The 18,861-nt window shown below is 49.1% G+C and overlaps 1 protein-coding gene across 4 annotated transcripts in view; it reads left to right on the top strand.

Moving 5' to 3' along the window:
- The window catches only part of syt19 (synaptotagmin XIX), a 227,625-nt gene that overhangs the window by 20,333 nt on the left and 188,431 nt on the right, over window positions 1-18,861 (top strand). For 2 of the 4 annotated variants that reach the window (XM_070899630.1, XM_070899627.1), the window contains exon 1: window positions 16,544-16,667. The exons of the other annotated variants lie outside the window; for them this stretch is intronic. The gene's annotated coding sequence lies outside the window, so the exon portion shown is untranslated. Of the gene's footprint in view, window positions 1-16,543; window positions 16,668-18,861 lie in introns of those variants that run through there. 4 annotated transcript variants of the gene reach the window in all.

The following is an 18,861-nucleotide window of genomic DNA, read 5'->3' as shown; positions in this document are numbered from 1 at the left end:
AACGCACGGCATTCCTGACATATTGGTCAGTGATAATGGTCCATGCTTCACCAGCTCGGCATTCCAAGATTTTATGAGTGACCACGGCATAAATCACGTTAGGACAGCACCGTTCAAGCCGGCCTCCAATGGCCAGGCAGAGCAAGCAGTGCAGATCATTAAACAAGGCATGCTCAAAATCAAAGGTCTCGCGTTGCAGAGCCGTCTGTCGCGACTGCTGCTGGCATACAGATCTCGTCCGCATTCATTGACTGGAGTTCCCCCTGCGCAACTATTGATGAAACGGACCTTAAAGACAAGGCTCTCATTAATCCTCCCAGACATGCATGAACTCGTTGAGGCAAAGCACCGTAAGCTAACTGAGTACCATGACCGAAATTCGAGGGGGATGTGGAATGAGATAGGGGACAAAGTGTTTTTGCTAAACTATGGCAGGGGTTCCAAATGGCTTGCAGGGACAGTAACAGGCAAGGAAGGAAACAGGCTACTGGTGGTACAAAAGGACAATGGCTAAACCTGCCGGAGGCATGTAGACCAAGTCAAAAGTAGATTTGCCAACAACACTACTGAACCAGAAGCAGACTACAATGTGGAACTCACACCACACCTGGTGGACAGACAGAGGGTACAACCTGAGGAAAGGCAATCCCAACAGACAGCCCAGGCGAGATACCAGCAATCACACCGAAAGAAAAACAGGCACCAAGGCAAACAACTGAACCACAACTAAGACGCTCCCCACGAGAGCGTAGACCACCCGAGAGACTGAACCTATAAAGACAATAAGAACTTGGGGGAGGGTGATGTCATGTATCTCACACTGCTGTACATAACTGTATCTCACCATCCTATACATGACTGTAACTAGAGATGACCTGTAACCACAAGCTTACCTTTCCACCAGGGGTGCACTTGCAGGAGACACTGGATACCTGTCCCAGACAGGTATATAAGGACAGGTCTCAGGCAAGTGTGGCATTCGAGAGCTGTGTAATAAAGGTGCAGGTCCTGAGTGACCTTGACTTCAGCATGTGCCTCGTGTGAGTCTGTACTGCAGGGACAGGACTTTACATTTACCTCCTCATGGTCGTGATGAGCGGCCTGTGCCTCGGGGATCTGCAAATGGATCTGCACTTCGATGTCTGGTTCAGCTGAAGGTGGGGGCTTGCTCAGCCTTTGAACAAAGGAGACATCATTCGCTGGAGAAGGTACACAGAGATCTTCCTAGTCCATCGAATCTTCCCCATCCACCTTCTACCAAGCAGCGTTGGCCCATCACCTGAAACAATTCACAGTGGTAAATCGTGCATTGCTCCCTCATGGAATACTCTTATGTCCTCACTACCAATAACTGGTATCAGTTCCTTGGTGTAGGTGCGCAGCTTTGCCTGAATCGGGATCAGCTTGGGTCATTGTGCTCTGTCGCCCCACAGCCTCTCGAATGCCTTCTGGCTCATTATTGATTGACTCGCCCCCGTGTCCAATTCTATGGAAACTGGAGTGCCGTTGAGTTTAAATCTTAACATATTCGAGGGCCTTTGGTGGTGAAGGCGTGTATCCCATATACTTCCTCTTCATCATCAGGTTGTGTTGCCTCTCCTGCACGTTCAGCGTGATCCTCGCTGGATCGGTCGTCCTCTCCTGACTCTCTCACGTGGTGAGTCACAGGTCGTTTGCACATTCGCTGGAGGTGCCCTATTGTTCCACAGCCCTTGTACACATAGTGCTTGAATCGACATTGATGGACTCTGACTGCCCCCGCAGTGCCAACATGGTTGCCTGTGACCGCCTCATCAGACTTCGGTTCCAGTGAATGAAGCCCCAGATCCCTGTTGGTCACCACTTCCCCATCTTACCATCCCTCTGTCACGGAAAATCACAGCATCCTCCTGGGCACAAAGCTGAAATGAGAGCCACCACAAAACATACATTCCAAACATAATTTATAAATTTATCAAATTCAAATCAAAAGAACTAAGTCAACTAATGACCCTTGTGCATTCCCATAGTGTCTGTCTTTCGTTTGTCTTTTCTTACTCTCATGCTCCCCCAAGGCTGCTGATTTTCAGTGAGGGAGACTACAGATAGCCTTACAGGACGAACTTGAGCAGCTCTGGCACCATCTCGGCATGGGCGGCACCAATCCAGGCTGACTGGATGGCAGGCAGCAGCAAAGGCATTGGCGGAGTGGCAGTGGTGGGAGTAGGAATGCTGTCATCCTGAGAGAGGACAGCAGGTTCTTGCTTCTCGAAGCCACTGCCATTCCCCCGGGGCGGCGCCTCAGCATTCCTAGCCATCTGTTGGAGCAGATTGCTGGACTGCTGTGACACCTTGCAAGTCCTTTTCCACACTTGTAAACCCAGCCACGATGGCAACTGTCATGTATCTCACATTACTGTATATAACTGTATCTTACCATGCTATACATGATTGTAACTGGATATGACCTGTAACAATAAGCATGCCTTACCATCAGGGGTGCACTTGCAGGAGACACTCCATACCTGTCCCACTGAGATATACAAAGGGAGGTCTCAGGCAAGTGCAACACTGGAGAGCTGAAATTAAAGGTGCAGGTCCTGAGTGACCTTGACTTCAGCATGTGTCTCATGTAAGTCAGTACATTAGAGTCAGGACTTAACAGTGGCGACGAGTTACGGGATCACAAAATCCACAGAATGGCTACCAACAGCTCAGATGAGAAATACAATGCTGGAGACAATTGGGATGACCTTATAGAAAGGCTCCAGCAAAGCTTTGTGACCAAAGACTGGCTGGGCAACGATAAGGCAGACAAGAGAAGAGCCCATCTCTTGACCAGCTGTGGCTCGTAAACATACGCTTTAATGAAAGACCTGCTGACACCCGAGGAACCAGCAAGCAAGTCGTTTGAGGAATTGAGCACACAGGTGAGAGACCACCTGAAGCCAGCGAGCAGCCTACACATGGCCAGACACAGGTTCGACAACTACAGACGCTGTGTGGGCCAAAGCATACCCGACTTCATGGCGGAACTTCGGAGGCTGGCTAGTTCATGTGAGTTCCCCGATGAACTAAGGAAAGAAGTACTGAGAGACTTTTTTATTGAAGGAAAAGGCCACGCAGGCATATTCCGAAAGCTTATAGAGACTAAGAACTTGACTCTAGAGGCAGCAGCACTGGTCACACAGACGTTCTTGGCAGGCGAAGAAGAAACGAGGCTGATCTATACTTCGGGTACGACAACCAACGAGGCATCGGAACAAGGGGTTCACATTGTGAAACAAACTGCTACCCCACACACAGAGAAAGGCAGGAGAGGAGGCCTTCAACAGCAGACAGTGGCGCCAGAAGCCATCAAAATCAAGGGTTACATGAACGGCCGATCACACCTCATCAACCCACAATGCGAGCAATCAACAACAGATTGAGAGAAGCTCAAGGGAGATCAGCCAGGCGCAGCTCATCCTTCGGAAACAATGGAAACGGTCTGTGTTGGAGATGTGGGGGAAGGCACTCAACCAGGGTGTGTCGATTTCAGCATGCCATTTGCAGAAACTGCAACTACACAGGGCATCTGGCTCGCATGTGCAGAAAAACAGCAGCTCGGCTGGTATACGAATCGGAAAGGTCGGAAAGTGGACCAGAAGACGGTTGGAACAGTGCACGGGACGCCGAGGTACACCGGGTTAACACGATCAATGTCCACTGTTCTTAAACCAAGACGCTTCCAATTATGATGAGGGTTCTACTCAACGGGATACCCGTCAACATGGAACTGGACACTGGACCAGTCAATCCCTCATGAGCGTTCAACAACTTGAACAGCTGTGGCCGCACAAAAGCAACAGACCAAAACTCACAAAGATCGACACCAAACTGAGGACCTATACTAAAGAAATCATCCCAGTCCTTGGCAGCGCCATGCTCTCAGTCACACACAAAGGGATGGTGCACCGACTTTCTCTGTGGATTGTCCCCGGGGATCTCCCAGCCCTGTTGGGGAGAAGCTGACTAGCAGAACTTAATTGGAAATGGGATGATGTTCACGCCATGTTGTCAGAGGAATGGACCTCCTGCTCAACAGTTCTAAGCCGTTTTGAACATCTCTTTCAGCCAGGTGTGGGCACCTTCAAAGGGGCTAAAGTTAGAATCTACATTACACAGAATGTCAGACCAGTCCATCACAAGGCTAGAGCTGTGCCTTATGTGATGAGGGAAAAGATTGAAAACTAATTGGACCGGCTTCTGCGGGAAGGCATAATTTCTCCCGTGGAATTCAGCGACTGGGCAAGCCCCATCTTCCCTGTCATGAAGCCTGATGGATCCGTGCGAATCTGTGGGGATTACAAGTCTAACATAAACAGAGTCTCCCTACAGGACCAATACCCGCTGCCCAGAGCGGAGGACCTATTTGCCACGTTGGCTGGAGGAAAACTTTTCTTGAAACTTGACCTCACATCTGCGTATATGACGCAAGAACTGACCGAAGAGTCTAAGCTACTCACCACCATCAACACACATCGAGGCCTTTTTGTGTACAATCGATGCCCATTCGGCATCAGATCGGCAGCTGCTATATTCCAGCGCAACATGGAAGGTCTGCTCAAGCCATCCCGGGGACGGTTGTGTTTCAAGATGACATACTCATCACGGGCAGAGACACCGACTCTCATCTCCGCAATCTTAAGGAAGTACTAAGTCGATTGGATCGGGTAGGCCTAAGAGTTAAGAAATCCCAATGTCTGTTTCTCGGGCCTGAGGTTGAATTTTTGGGCAGAAGAATTGCCGCTGATGGAATCCGCCCAACCGAATCCAAAACCGAAGCGATTCGCCTGGCACCCAAGCCCCGGAATGTCTCGGAACTGCGCGCTACTCGGGCTACTCAATTACTTTGGGAACTTTATGCAGAGCTTGAGCACGCTGCTGGAGCCTCTCCACGTGCGATTGATTTTGGGGGGACGCCCAAGAACGCGCCTTCAATAAGGCACGCAACCTTCTATGTTCTAAGAATGTTTTAGCCTTTTTTGACCCAGGTAAAATGTTAATCCTTACGTGTGATGCGTCAGCGTACGGGGTCGGGTGCGTTTTACAGCACATCAATGATGCGGGTAAATTGCAGCCCATTGCTTATGCCTCCAGGTCACTTTCGCAGGCGGAGCGCGGATACGGTACGGTTGAGAAGGAGCTGCTCACGTGCGTGTACGGTGTCAAAAAGATGCACCAATACCTTTTCAGGGCCAAGTTTGCGTTAGAAACTGACCACAAACCCTTCACGTCCCTATTATCCAAGTGCAAGGCAATCAACGGCAACGCCTTGGCGCGCATTCAGCGGTGGGCACTCATGCTGGCGGCTTACGACTACACGATAAGGCACAGTCCAGGCACAGACAACTGTGCCAACGCGCTTAGCAGGCTACCCCTGGCGACCACAGAAGGGTCCGACGAACAGGACTGTGAGATGGTCATGGCAATCAATGCCTTTGAATCCACAGGTTCGCCCATGACGGCTTGCCAAATCAGAGCCTGGACGACCAGCGATCCCACGTTATCTCTAGTTAAAAGATGCGTTTTAACCGATGACTGGGCAGGGGCTCACGATGCCTGCCCCGAGGAGGTCAAACCCTTCCATAGGCGCATGCATGAACTCTCACTACAGGCAGACTGCCTGATGTGGGGCAGCCGAGTAGTTATGCTCTTACGAGGCAGGGAGGCGTTTGTCCGGGAGCTCCATCGCGAGCACCCGGGGATCGTCCTTATGAAGGACATAGCCAGATCTCATGTCTGGTGGCCTGGCATTGACGCGGACTTGGAGCTCTGCGTCCGTCGGTGCACCATTTGTGCCCAACTCAGTAATGCCCCCAGGGAGGCCCCCCTAAGCCCCTGACCCACCAAACCGTGGTCGCGGGTGCATGTAGACTATGCAGGCCTATTCATGGGCAAAATGTTCCTCGTAGTCATTGCTGCATTTTCAAAATGGATCAAGTGCACCATTTTAAACTCGATCACCATCTCCACCACTGTGGAGAGCCTTAGAACCATGTTTGCAACGCACGGCATTCCTGACATATTGGTCAGTGACAATGGTCCGTGCTTCACCAGCGCAGAATTTCACGATTTTATAGTTGACCACGGTATAAATTACGTTAAGATGGCACCTTTCAAGCCGGCCTCCAATGGCCAGGCGGAGCGAGCAGTGCAGATCATTAAACAAGGCATGCTCAGAATCCAAGGTCCCACGCTGCAGAGCCGCCTGTCGCGACTGCTGCTGGCATACAGATCTCGTCCGCATTCGTTGACTGGGGTTCCCCCCGCGCAACTATTGATGAAACAAATCTTAAAGACCAGGCTCTCGTTAATCCACCCATACATGCATGAAATTGTTGAGGCTAAGCGTCAAAAGCTAACTGAGTACCATGACCGAAATTCGAGGGGGAGGTGGGATGAGATAGGGGACAAAGTGTTTGTGCTAAACTATGGCCGGGGTCCTAAATGGCTTGCAGGGACAGTAATAGACAAAGAGGGAAACAGGCTACTGGTTATACAAATGGACAATGGCCAAACCTGCCGGAGGCATGTAGACCAAGTAAAAAGTAGATTCACTGATAACACTGAAGAACCAGAGGCAGACTACAATGTGGAACTCACACCACACCTGGTGGACAGACAGGTGGAGCAACCTGAGGAAAGGGCAGCCTCAACAGACAGCCCAGGCGAGATACCAGCAATCACACCGAACGAAAAACAGGCACCAAGGCAAACAACTGAACCACAACTAAGACGCTCCACGCGAGAGCGCAGACCACCTGAGAGACTGAATCTATAAAGGCAATAAGACCTTGGGGGAGGGTGATGTCATGTATCTCACATTACTATATATAACTTTATCTTACCATGCTATACATGACTCTAACTGGATTTGACTTGTAACAATAAGCATGCCTTACCACTAGGGGTGCACTTGCAGGAGACACTCCATACCTGTCCCACTGAGGTATATAAAGGGAGGTCTCAGGCAAGTGCAGCATTGGAGAGCTGAAATTAAAGGTGCAGGTCCTGAGTGACCTTGACTTCAGCATGTGTCTCGTGTAAGTCAGTACATTAGAGTCAGGATTTAACAGCAACAGTCTGAGCTTGCGTGGCAACAAGCTGAGACGACAGGAGAGCAGTCTGGGCTTCCACAGTAGCACTGAGACATTGGGTCTCTTCTGCCTGTGCTGTAATAGAAGCTGCAAGATCGTCCATCACAGCCTGCCTCATGGTTGGGTCCACAACTCCTCTAATGGTGTTGCCCATCATTTCTATCCTGAAAATCATGGGCTCCAAGCTCTGTGCAAAACTCTGTGCAATGTTGGAGCTGGACTCCTCCAAGCTCCTTGACACTGACAAGAGACTACCTGGCAGGCTTGCCATTGCACCAAGCATTTCTGTGTGCATGCTGAAGGCATGAAAGCTGCCCCATCGAGGTCATCATCTGAGTTCTGTTCAGCAGAACTTGTGTACGACCTCTCCCTCTGGGGAGCTTGCACCTGAGCTACCCTTTCCCCCTGCCCCGCTGCAGACCACTCGTGCCCGGTGACTCACCGGGTGCAGATCCTGCCTCTATACTACCCTTTAAAGTACATGCAGTGTCATTTTCTGATGTCTGCGTGTGTGAGATGGAATGATGGTGCCTCTTCTTCACTCTCCTCCTTTACAACGTCGGGGACAAGCTGGGCTGCTGACAATTCTTGGGTAGCTGAAAGGTGAAATGCACAAGGGTCGGGTTGTGGTTAGGGGTGACGAGTGATAGTAACATACACCATCAGCAGCTTGTAAGTGAGAAGAGATTGTGGGATGTGAGAAGAAGGATATGGTGTGAGCATACCATCATCATCAGCAATGCTTTCCACTTTCCTGTTCGCCACAGACTCTGTGACTGCCCCTCCAATTATTGCGAGCACTGCTTCCTGAAGATCCATGAGGTTCTCAGTTCTGGCTTGCCCTCCACCCATCTGCTGGTGCTTCCGGCGGTTTTGCGCCGTCTTGCCCTGCAAGAGAAAGGGAAGTGTGTCAGTTAGTGTGGTGCAATGTGTTTGGGTGATGTGCCAGCCATAGTTGAATAGCTAGCAGAGTCTGCAAGGTCTGAGTTGTGGGTGTGAATGGTACAGCAGTAGTAAGTGTATGAGGTTGAAGTGAAGCTCTGATTGTGAGATATGAGTGGTGATAGATAGAGATTGTTGGTAGGTGAATGATGCGGGTGTGGTGCATTGAGCCATGTATGAGGCTTGTGGCACAGCTGGTGGGACATGGCATTTGAAGATGCATTCACTCACCTTGACCACTCATGTAATGTCATTAAACATTTTAGGCACTGCAGCCAGGTCCTCAGACGACAATGCTGGGAGTTAGATGTGGCCCTCACGGCTAAAGGGATCAAGGAGTATGAAGAGAAAGCAGGAATGGGGTATTGAAATGCATGATCAGCCATGATCATATTGAATGGTGGTGCAGGCTCGAAGGGACGAATGGCCTACTCCTGCACCTATTTTCTATGTTTCTATGTTATCTGCTCCCATTGGCGTTTTTGAATTTGCCCGGGCGGACTCCTGGCCCCTTGTGGAAATAGGACCTCTCATCTCCTATCCAACTTCTGCTCAAGGCCTCCAGTGCTGCATCAGGGAACCTTGATGCACGCTCTCTCCCTTATTGTGACATCTATAATTGTTTTGCACTGTCTTCTGTAGAAATATGCAGGCTATGGCAACATAAAATGGAAAGACCCCCGAGAGCAAGGTGCCTTAAATATAAAATGAATTACCAATTGAATTTTGATTAGTCAAACTTTCTTAGCATCGCCAGTAACTAGAATATACTAATCATAAGGATACAGATAAGATGTAATCAATGGGACAGAATATACTAATCAGCAGGGTACAGGCAAAATGTAATCAAGGAAATAGGACAGATTGTAACTAGAATAACTCAATCACCAGGGCACAGATAAATGTGTAGTCAAAGGAAATGGGACCGATTATAGAATAGTATAAACCAGGAGGAGAAACCCCACCCAGGCAGCGAGAACCTAGGACCAACCCTCGAGAGAAGCTGGACCTTAAGCTGGGAGCTTAAAGCAGGACACGAGAGAAGCCGGATCTTTAGCTAGGAACATAAAGCAGGACACCAGTGGCGGAGACTGGTCACCTCCGTTAATGGGTAATACGAGCACAAGTGGTGAGGCTTATGTGCTATTTTATACATTGTTTGTACTTTAATTCTACTTTGGGAAATAAAGTTTGTTTAACTGAAACATAACATCTGTCGACGACTTTCTTTCAATACTCGAAGTCCCACCAAATTGTTGCGACTGTAGTGACTAAATACCTACTACGTAAACTGTCTACAAACCTACAGTGAGTTTTTGGCAACAGATTGGCACCCCAGATGGGACTTCGACTTTGAATTTAAAGAGTATTGAAAGAAAGAAAGTAAACATTTGATCAGCCTTTGAACTGGTTAGGGACCAGGACTAAGGAAAGTCTGTATGGCGACTAAAAGAGAAAAAACTAAGGAACTGACCTCCCAAGATTGGGAAGAGCAGTTTAACCAAGTAATGATTCAGAAATTTCACAGTTGGATGTCGACAATGTCCATGTCACAGGCAGGCCCAAAATTTTTAGAAACTACTTTACAGACGCTAATAAAACCCTGAAAGGTAAAAATTACAAATATGTACTAATGGGAGCCTGTTATCACGAGTTACGGAATGAATGAACCCAACTCCAGGAGCAAACATGCGAATTGGAAAGGGTCAAAAGGGAAATAGAGGAATTAAAGGAAGAAAATACCCATTCCTCCCTTCAACTAAAAAGGGAAATAGAGGTAGTACCGGAGTTAAATCAGAAATAATTTATCAGTTCCATGATGTATGCGGACACCAAGGAATAGATGGAACAACTACCATGATCAAGGACGTATGTTGGTGGCCACATATACAAAAGGACGTAGAGAAATATGTCAAGAACTGTCTAATTTGTGCACAAAACAATCAAGGCAAATATAAGAATCAGGCATTATTAGACCATACTCGACAAGGAAAGGGCTCCTGGACCCAGCTCCAAGACGAAAAACAGTTACATACCGTCCATATGGTGGCTAGTCTGCGTGTCGTAGACACAAGTGTATTTGAGTGTAAGTGTAATAGGTTAAAGGAAGAATTAAGGGCATCGGGATTGGCCCAAGATCGCCTGGCAACCGAATGCCAGGACTTGAAGTCAGCCCTTAGGGTAATGCAGCAGTCTCACCAAAGGGAGAAGTATGATAGATCGGGCCATGTTCCCTGCCGTAAAGAAATTGATAAATTAAAAGCACAATTATCCTCCCACAGAGGAATTATTTGCGCTTTTTCTGACCAAGGGGGTTCCGAAATTAACTATGTTGATTTGGCCGAGACAGCCTATGAGTATGAACATGACCCAGAATTAGAGGAAAGGAGAAGGCCTCCACCTTATGCCCCCCCCTACCCCTAAATCCCCTGACCCCCCAGCATGTCAGGCCCCCATGAATCCCATGATAACTACTAGGGGTACGGGTGCCAAGGGTGACGTACCCATACGGTGCTCCACCCCGTTGAGTGTCTCCCAACTTAGTGAAATTTCCAAAGGTATCACCAAATATGATGGCAAAAATAGTTTCGAACTATGGAAAGCATCGGTCCAACAGACCTCTGAGACCCACGGATTAGACGAAGCAGAACAAAGGAAATTGGTAACTTTGTGTCTGGGACCGGTTATTTTTGGGGCTGTGCCGCAGACACAGAGGCTGGGAGGAGGAACCTTGGTGGAATTGTGGATCACTATACAGGATGTGTCAGGGGTCAACAGTAAGGACCCTGTCATGGAATTGGCTAACTTTAGACAGGCCCTGGGAAAACACCCCCGTACCTATGCAGAGCGATTATGGGTGTTTTTCTGTGTGGTAATGGGAGATTTAGATCATCAAAACTTAGCCGACGGATTAAATAAACACAATTGGCATAAGTCTATAATCTCACACGCTACTGAACCAGCCCAACGCTCTTGTCAGATGTATGACCCTGCTGATACTACTCATAATGAAGCGTGGATACTGCGGAGAATGACAGTGGCGTGGCAACAAGACGAAAATAGACAGAAGGGCAAATTGCATGCCTATCAGTCACACACCGGGGCATATGATTCCCCGGCCTGGAAGGCAGAAGGTCCACCTAAGTATCAGGGAGGATCCCGAGGGTCTCTGGGACACCCCGCACAGAGACCCGGAGGAACAAAGGGCACTTATTTCAACTGTGGGAAGACGGGTCACCGGGCTAGGGAGTGTAAATCCCCAAGACAAACCCACAGAATTGGGGAAACAGGAAGCTCTGGATGTATGTCTATGGCACTGTACTATGACCAGTTTGACCAAAGTCCCCAATGACAGAACTCAACCTCGGACATCGTGTGTGAGACAGGGCATGAAGAACATGGACGGCCTACAGTGTCAGGTACCGAAGGAGGTCGCGATACCACATTTTTATGGGACACGGGCAGATAAGAACGTATGATCCATTGATCATTCTGACTGCCCATACGCCTATTAAAATGCTTCTCGACGGCAACCTCAAAGACGGATCAGTCAGTTCACAGCAGATAGCTCGATGGACATTACTTTTACAGGGGTGAGATTTCCACATCCAGTACCAACCTAATCTGACTACCTTCGCACAAAACTTGTTGTACCCAGGAGACCCACATTATTGCAAAATGTTGCCATCAAGTTCCCTTTCAGGACCATTTCTGACAAAATTAAGGGAGGATGACGGTGAAATAATTAAAACCCACGCTTATGTAGATGGCTCTTCGTCAATAAATCAGGGGCAACAACAAATAGGATTCAGAATAGTAATAATGACAGAAGACGGCAAGAAAGCCCTCAAAACTATCCCAATTAAACTAGAAGGGCTAAAGGGAGCCCAGTTGCCAGAACTAAGTGCGGTAGCATATGTGGTAACACACCCAAGATCGTTCCCACCCCAAATTTATTCGGACAATAGCTACACATGCAACAGCCTGACAGACTTCCTACCAATATGGCAAGCCAGAGGCTTCATCTCAGCAGATGGAAAACCCCCATTGACAACTGGCCCACTCCTAACAATAATCTGTGATGCAACCACAAAAGGTCAGGGGAAATATGTAATGACCAAAGGAAAGGCCCATACAAAAACAACTCCGTTAGGAAACCAACTAGCAGGCGAAGCTGCAAAACAAGGGGCCATGGACGGTTACCCATGGAACCCTCTCGATAAACAAAATCAGGAAGAAACGGAAGCCCTCTCAGCCGTCAAACTGGCCTCCAAAACTGCGACTGACTTGAAAGAAAGCCAAGCCCTTGATCCAAACTTGAAGCAAATTCAATTGGGAGAACCCTACTCTGAAAGTTATAATCAATATAGAACTAGCCTGACGCTAAAGGAAGGAGTGGTACTGAAAAACGGAAAGTACGTAGTACCGGAGATAGATAGATCAGAAATAATTTATCAGTCCCATGATGTATGCAGACACCAAGGAATAGATGGAACAACTACCAAGATCAAGGACGTATCCTTGGTGACCACATATACAAAAGGACGTAGAGAAATATGTCAAGAACTGTCTAATTTGTGCACAAAACAATCAAGGCAAATATAAGAATCAGGCATTATTAGGATATACTCGACAAGGAAAGGGCCCCTGGACCCAACTCCAAATTGATTACATTGGACCACTATCCACCTGCCCTGGAGGAAAAAGGTATATTCTGGTGATTATAGATGTCTTCTTAAAATGGATAGAGGCCTTCCCAACTAATAACAATTCAGCCACCACCACTGCCAGAATCCTTATGGAAGAAGTGGTCTCCCGATGGGGACTTCCCAAATGCATTGACTCAGATCAAGGAACCCATTTTACCGGACAAGTGATGCAGAAGGTCATGCAGTTAGCCGGAGTAAAGCAGAAATTTCACATTGCTTATCACCTGGAATCCAGTGGGATAGTCGAAAGAATGAATAGAACATTGAAAACAATGATAAGGAGAATGGTACAGTGGAACCACGCCTCCTGGCACAAAGTCCTCCCGTATGTGTTGATGAATATCCGCAATACCATAGCAGCATCTACTGGATACTCTCCACATGAGCTGATGACTGGCAGGATTATGAGGGGTGTTGAGGCCTTCATGGGAATGGACATGAGTGTACTTCAAAGGACCTCTGCATCATCTGAGAAATACATGACCAGCTTATTAGAATATTTGGAAATTGCAAAAATGACAGCTGCAGTGAAAATGGGAACAAAACACCACAAGAGCAAGGCCTATTTTGACGGAAAGACAAAACCCATGGAATATAAGATTGGGGAACAGGCCATGGTTAAGCTACAGAAGGAAGGAACCTTTTTAAGCCCAAAATATGCGGGACCCTTCAGTGTAATGGATCAAGCTAGTGCTTCGGTATGCAAAGTCATGGACGACAAAGGAAGGTGTCGATGGCACCATATAAACCAGTTAAAAAACTTTGGGAAAATGGCCTCGCTCGCACCAACATCATGTTATGATGGATGCTTTGGAGGAAGAAGAAAAGGCATCCATTCCTACAGAAGACAAGGACACTGAGGATGACACCCTACCTGAATTTAGCGAGGACAAGGTTCAGGAAATAATAGGAGTGGAAAATCTGTTTTGAGACGGCAACTGAAACTCAACTGAACTTTGTGTGTATTACTTGCATGGGAAATTATTTTAAGCCCATAATATGGATCGCGATGCGGAACACGGGGGCACCAATAAGGTTTTATCGGGGGCAAATCCTGTTGATTCGGAGTATGTGATAAAAGATAGATAAACAACTGTGTGCAATATAAGCAAGACAAGCACCTCCTTACAGATTATGGTGTGATGTAGCAGAAATCCAACTGTAAGAAACATAGGGCTCAAGTTTCGGCCTGAGTTGTTCCTATTTTTTTTGGAGCAATTAGTTTAGAATGGAGCATCTTAGAAATTGCAATTCTCGGCATTTAGTTTGCTCCAGTTCTAGTGAGTTAGAATAGTTTCATTGTAGAACAGATTTTTTTTTCAAAAGGGGGCGGGCGTGTCCAGCCATTTACGCCTGTTTTGCAAGTTTAAGCAGCAAAAACTTACTTCAAACTAACTTAGAATGGAGTAAGTGTAGATTTTTGTATGCTCAGAAAAACCTTGCCTACACTTAGAAATCAGGCATAGAGAACAAGAGATGGGGGGGTGGGGGAAGGTGGGGGTGTGTTTACAAACATTAAACACTTCACTTTTACAAATAAAGAGCCATCATCAATAATAAATGATAAATAACTCAATAAATCAACCAACAAAATCAAAAAAAATTAAAAAATTAAAAATTAATAAAATAATGAAAAATCAATCAATAAATAAAAAATTAAGTTTCTACTCACCGACTGCAGCACCGGGAGCCCTCCAACAGCATGCTGGGGTGGGGCCCCCCCGTGTCCCTCTCTCTGTCAGTGTCTCTCCCTCTCTCTCTCTCTGTCAGTGTCTCTCTGTGTTTCTGACAGTGAGGAGGAGGGGAGGGAGGGGGAGAGGAGGAGGGCAGGGAGAGGAGGAGGAGGGGGAGAGGAGGAGGAGGGGGATAGGAGGGGGGGAGGGAAAGGGAGGAAGAGGAGGGGGAGGGAGGGAGAGAGGGGGGAGGGAGAGGAGGAGTGAGAGAGGGGAGGAGGGAGAGAGGGGAGAGGGAGGGAGGGAGAGAGGGGGGAGGGGAGGGGGAGGGATGGAGGGGAGAGAAGGGGAGGGAGGGGTAAGAGTAGAGGGAGTGAGGGGGAGAGGAGGGAAAGGGAGGGAGGGAGGGGGGAGAGGAGGAGCGAGGGAGGTGAAGGGTGAGAGGAGGGAGAGAGGAGGGGGGAGAGGAAGGGGAGGAAGGGGACAGAGGGGGGAGGGAGAGAGGAGGGGGAGGGAAGGGGAGAGGAGGTGGGGAGAGGAGGGCGAGGGAGGGAGGGGGAGAGGAGGGAGGAGGGAGAAAGAGGAGAGAGGGAGAGAGGGAGGCTGAATGGGCCGCACCGAAGACTCCGGGCGGGGCCACCCCAGCAAGATGCCAGGCGGGCGGGCGGGCCCCGCTAACAACGACGAGGAGGGGGGGTGGGGAGCGGGAGCTAAACGGGAGGGAGGGAGGGGGGGAGCGGGAGCTAAACAGGAGGGAGGGAAGAAGGCCTGAGTCCGATCTTCGTCCTGGCAGCCCATTCGGCCAGGGTTAGGGGCGGCGTGCTTCGGGCCCCTCCCACACAACCTCGAGGGCCTGGAGCTACTGCACATGCGCGCACACTCTAGCGCATATGCAGATATCCCGGCACTGTTTTCAGCGCCGGGACCTGGCTCCATCCTCCATGCGTTCTGCTGCGCTGCACCAAGGGCTTGGATCGACCGGATGGAGGGGAGAATACCAAGGTAAATAATAGGCACCGTTTCTGTTCTAAAAAGTTGGCGCACCACACGGAGATGCACCGTTCTTGTGGTGTATGTAGCACACAAATCACTGACTCCACACGGTCTGGTGTTGTAATAACTGCAGTGACCTTGGTCCTTTATTGTTTAGCACCAGAGTGCCTCTCATGTGTGGTGGGCAGCCTTTTATATTACCTCTTGCAGGTACTTTCAGGTCTTCCACCACAGCACCCTCTGTGGTGCACCATTGTACTTATATTATACATTTAATATACCAAGACAATACATAACATCTCACTCCCCTCCCCCCACCCCCCCGCCCACAGTTCCAAATGCCATTGCTGATAACCTCGGCCTTGTTCGTCCTGGTGGGTTAGTGAGTGTGAGTCCATGACCATCCCATGCAGAGATTATTCGGTGCAAGCCTGTGGTGTTTGCAGTCCTCGCATGAGTGATGAAGTGTCGGGTATAACCTCCAACAGAAAACAGGTATACATAGACGGTACATTTGTATGGTACATACAATATGTGGTACAGCTGGTATGTCAAAAGATTGCAGGTGCACTGAACAGTTGTTTAATCCCAGCTCTGCTGGGTAAGGTACGATGATGGTATACTGCCCCCTTTTTACTAGGCTGCGCTGAGACAGGGTATCGCAACTGGTGCGTTGCCTCTGTGCTCAGTAGTTGCCTTAGCGGTTCATCTGCAGCCGCTAAACCCTTGCATTATTAGTCACGGGTCCGTTAACCCTTTTACTTGTTTTACTTGTACCCCGTGACATGACTCTTTCCGTAAATCATTCGTGTCCATCATATTTAAACACAGTACCCATTCAGTATTGTAAATCCTTCACATCCCTCGTTTCAACCTTTTAAACAACCAGCATCAACAAAAAAATTTAACTCTTATCCTATCACATCACCATACCAGTCTCATTACTCCTCTGGACTCGCTCTTGCCTTACAAAAATCTCTTTGTGGGGACCACCAATGGTGTAGGGCCCTTTTAAGGCTCCCAGGTGCATTACCCCTTTAAGACGCCATCTTGTGGTTCCCATGAGGCTTTCCTTGGGCTTCGCCATTTTCGTCGCTCTGCTGGCCTTTGTCTGCCGAGCACTATTTCCACGAGGCCCGCCGCCATCTTGAGCTCGCTGACAAAGAAGAAAGAAAGTATAAAATCAAGCTTGAAGGAGGGAAATTCTGGCCTCGGCTCCAGCATTGCAGGTAGCACCGATAATCCGCATGTTGGTGATGATCGGAGCCCTCTCATTACAACAATCATGGTCGGAGGGACTGCGGTGGAATGATTGCGTCCTTCGGGTAATTGTTGTAGATGTAAGGGAAGTATAGCAAAGCAGTGGAAGCTTTTAAGGAGGCTGGATCGATTGTGCGATTATGCGTGCGGAGAGAGAAGCCCGCCCGGAAAGATCTTAGCAATGAAACTTGTCGCGTTCTCCCGGGTCATACCTGCCGCCGCTGCAGCCTCCTCTCCTGCCGTTCCGGCCGCCGCTGTAGCCTCTACCACCGCCTGACTTTTTCTCTGCGTGGGCCCCCCCGGTTTGTCGGCCATCGATGGACCTCCCGCTCATTGCCTGCAGCGCTCCGCTGGCCCGCACCCCAGTAATCGGCCCGCACCTACAAGACTGCTCTTTGGGAACCCGGGGAGCAGCAGTCTGTGGAGGAATGAAGTCTTCCCAGCTCCCACGGACTTTCCCCATCCATCTCCTGCTGAATAGTGTCGGCCCATCGCCTGCAATGACCCACAAGGGTAAACCATGCGCCTCGCCCCCATGAGATACCTGCACATCCACTCTGCCGAGAACAGGTATCAGTTCCCTGGTGTAGGCGCGCAGCTTTGCCAGGACCGGGACCAGCTTGGGTCATGCAGCCGGGTTGACCAACAGTTTTTCAAAAGTTCTCTGACTCATCAACGACGGACCCTATCCAGTATCCACTACCATACTCACTGGGACTCCGTTAATTTTGACTTCCATAATCACTGGGGTCGAATCGTCAGTGCACGCATACAGTCCCAACTCCTCATCTTCTTCTACCTGCTCCTCGCTGAACAGTGGATCATCCCCCATCTCCTCAGCCACATGGTGAATCAGATTTCTTTTCCACATACGCTGAAGGTGGCCTTTCATGTGGCAGGTATTGCACATGTACTCCGCAAACCTGCACCGGTGAGCCCCATGGCTTCCTCCGCAGCGCCAGCATGGTGCTGCTTGATTGGCCCCCCTCAGCGGACTCTGAGTTTCAGGACCCCAAGGTCCGTGCTCTCTGCCCCGGGCAGAGCCACATTCTGCAGTTTTGTCCATGGTGGGCGCTATCCTGTGGACAGTGCCTGCCGGGTTCAAGACTGTATGGATCATTTGCTTGGTGCTGCAAGTCGAGGTCATATATGCCCGGCTGATGGTGATGGCTTTTGTCAGGGTGACTGTGGATTCAGTGGCTAGCAGCTTGTGAAGGAGGCCCTCATGGCCAATCCCCATAACAAAAACGTCCCGCAACGCCTCGTCAAGGTGTGTGCCAAAATCATACAGCACTGCAAGTCTCCTGAGGTCCGCAGCATATTTGGTGACATCCTGGCCCTCAGGTCGGCAGTGATGGTAGAATTGTGCCTGGCCGTGAGGATGCTCTCCTTTAGTAGCAACTGGTCACGAATGAGTGCGACCAGCTCCTCATATGACTTGTCCCTGGCGCTCGCGGGTGCCAGCAAATCCCTGACGAGACAGTAAACCTCATCGCCACAACTGGAAAGCAATATCGCCTTACGCTCTCAGTGCGTCCGTGCTCCCCGTCAGGCCGTTAGCTGTGAAGTAGTACCCAAGCCTTTCCGTAAAGGCCTCCCAATCATTGCCCACGGTAAAGTCCTTTAGCGAGCCCAGAGTAGCCATGTTTGCGTGAAGTTCGTCCGTGTCCTCATTGCTAATGGAGTGTATGTAGCACACAAATCACTGACTCCACATGGTTTGGTGTTGTAATAACTGCAGTGACCTTGGTCTTTTACTGTTTAGCTCCAGAGTGCCTCTCTCAGGTGTGGTGGGCAGCCTTTTATACTACCTCTTGCAGGTACTTTCAGGTCTCCCACCACAGCGCCCTCTGTGGTGCACCGTTGTACTTATATTGTACATTTAATGTACCTAGACAATACATAACAGTTCTAACCCTGGGGGCAAATTTGGGCTCATAATCAGTAACCCACGGAAGAGCTTAAAACCAACGTGCTCATGTATACACCAAGGGTAGATAGTGGTTCAGGTATTAGACACCTACCACTACCAAGCCAACCACCCCACTTATTGTTCAGACCACCACCACAATTACTACGACCCCGCTTCCGGTTTGGGACTGCCCCAAACACAAGCCAGGTCCAAAGGGAGTCATTGTTATAAGACCAGCAAGAAAGGTTGTG

This window comes from Pristiophorus japonicus, chromosome 14 (assembly GCF_044704955.1).
Source record: "Pristiophorus japonicus isolate sPriJap1 chromosome 14, sPriJap1.hap1, whole genome shotgun sequence".
Taxonomy (NCBI): Eukaryota; Metazoa; Chordata; class Chondrichthyes; family Pristiophoridae; genus Pristiophorus; species Pristiophorus japonicus.
Note: the sequence above shows the minus strand (reverse complement) of the source record. Positions and strands in the feature narration are given on the sequence as shown.